Raw genomic sequence first — 2881 nt, 5'->3', positions numbered from 1 at the left:
AACTACTTTACTGTAATAGTTTAAAACTATACATTATATGTTTAACCTCCCACACTAATACCTCTAAAGACCATGCCCAAGAGAGGTGGGATGCACCTCAGCCAAAGAACTACCATTTCAGGCTCAAAGGTCACTGTGAATTATTTATTCAATTATTAACATGACATATTGAGCGTGATATCCTGACTCAGGAGAACTTTAGTGTGCACCCATCCATAAACAAGTGGAGAGAAGTACCTTTAAATGTAAGATTTAAAACGCGCAAATCAAGATTGTCGGTGTGTTAAATTGGCGTGTGTATTTGCAATAACAGTTCTATTAGGATGAATCTGTTCATTTAAACTAGAATATGGCAGACTTGGTGTACAAACAATGGTTGCAATTCATGTTGAAGCTACAGTGGGTTATGCAGTATTTACATTTTTCTCTACCTATTTTTATAAAGTGAAGATTTTTTTACCTACTTTTGATACATGCTCTGATAGAATAACTGCATGCTGTTGAAAAAACCCAATAGACAAAGTAAAAAAAAAAAAAAAAGCTACAGTGGCTAATTAAAGAAATCTACCAGAAGGTGTTTCATAAACTAACTAACAACAAGGCTTATATTTTTGGATACTATCATTGTCTAAAACTGGTATAATGTGCATTATGGTAGATAAGAGTACAACATCATCGGGCCTTGGGTGTTCCTTTGGGGACTATTTTCCATCTTAAACCATCTGCTTTATATGCCCATCAACAGAAAAGATGGTGCACTTGCTCTTGCAATCCAACCAATTACTGTCACTTCAAAACCCCTTTATAGAAAATGATTTTTTTCATTCCCAAGAGCAGTTACAGAACATTTCATGACATATCATTAGAAAGAGCTGTTGTGCTTTTGCTGCTTAACATCTCATGTCAACTGTTCGCGCATGTATTGTTTTTGTTTATACTCTTTGGCATACGGATACATTTTTAAAACTTGTTCTTGTTCATGAACTTTGGACTCAAATCTCCCTAATGAAGCAGATGAAAACAAAAGCACTCATTGTCAGTGGAGGACACAAACTTCAGGTCAGTCAATGGTGTGTGTGATATGAATAGTGAATGAAGTTCTGTCTCTGAAGCAGCGAGAGGGAGACACACACACACACAAACACACAAACACACACACAGGCTGAAAAACACTTACTTTCCCAAGAAGAGGGCGAGCTCCTCACCCTACTTGTTTCTTTATTCCTCTCAGTCTGCACAAGCACACAGACTGAGATGGATTGCTGCTGGGAGCCATGGCAACCAGTGGGGCTATTCACCGTCACTGTGGCTGAGGGACGGAGAAGAAGAGAGGGAGTTAATCAACAACACACACTTTCATTACTTATACACATACATACACACACACAGCAATTACACACACACAAACGTTATCGTACGTCCTTGAATCTCAGTGCCAAACTCATAAAATGAGGTTATATTATATCCTTACTTTCTTTAGAGGCCATAAACGAAGTATTGAATACAAATTGTTTCTGTAATAATGTATCCTCATTCAACGGAATCAAATCTGAATAAATAATATCTATATATGGTGATTTACAATAATTTTGTCTGAATTTATCAAAAAGAAATGTGAAATTGAACTTTTGGTGTGTAATATCTTTAGGGAATAGGTTTTTTGTTTTGTTTTGAAATCACACTTACCTGAAAACTCGTTTTTTTTACTGAAGTTTTAAAATTAATTAAGAAAATACCAATTTAATATTTGGCCGAGCCTAAATTCGAACCTATTTGTTTCCCATGTGTGGTTCCCCTCTATAATTATGGCATAACAATCAGCATATTTGTGTTATGAAGGTTAGTCATTCATAAAAACAGCCACTAGCTCAGATCTAAGGACAGGGATCTACTTTTTCAAATACTGCCCAATGACAGCAAGAGTAAACCCATCCTCCTTCTAATCACTTTACATTTCTCAGGACTTTAGTCAGTGGACTGTTTCCACTTCAAGCTGTGCAACTTAATTAAAAAAGCCTAATCTTTATTTAGGATTTGATGGTTTTCTGTTGATTGACAGCATCAAAGTGCGACCATTTATGGAGCACTTTTGTACAATTAGTTTACATTAGATTACAATTCTTAAATACAGATACATTTCAACGACTAAAATATGTCGGGAAGGCAGATATGTTAAGTAACTAAGTACATTTACTCAAGTACTTTACTTAATTACAATTTTAAGGCACTTGTACTTTACTTGAGTATTTCCATGTTATGCTAATTTGTACTTCTATTCTAAACTACAATTCAGAGGTAAATATTGGAATTTTACTCCACTTCATTGATGTAATACACACATTAATGTATAAAGAATTATACCCAAAACATATAATACATATGATTCTGAAATGCACAAATCTGCATAATGAATACTTTTACTTATATTTTGATGCTAAGACTTTTGCACTTTTACTTGAGTAACATTTTGAATGCATGACTTTTGCTTGTAACTGAGTACACTACACTACACTACACTCTGGTAATTCTACGTTTAATTAGTTAAAAGTGTAGGCTACTTCTTCCACCTCTTAAACTTAAGATACATTTTAAAGACTTAAATAGGAGGAACAATGCTTTGCTTTACGCTGACAGTGTTGTGATGTTGACATGTTAAAACACAGAGAAAGCTAAACACTAACAGAGATGCTTCATTAGCTAATAAACCACTCTTACCAGTCGGCAACCTGAGGAAACACATTGTTTGTTTCAGACATTATTTGTATAAATGATAGTTGTGCTACCTTTACCTTATAAGCGTTTAATATTCACAGAAAAACGATAAAAACGTTCAGGCATGTCACTAAAGTTTGTATTTCTGAACAAACTGCGCCATCACCTG

Source organism: Notothenia rossii, assembly GCF_949606895.1.
Source record: "Notothenia rossii genome assembly, chromosome: 10".
NCBI classification, from domain to species: Eukaryota; Metazoa; Chordata; class Actinopteri; order Perciformes; family Nototheniidae; genus Notothenia; species Notothenia rossii.
Note: the sequence above shows the minus strand (reverse complement) of the source record.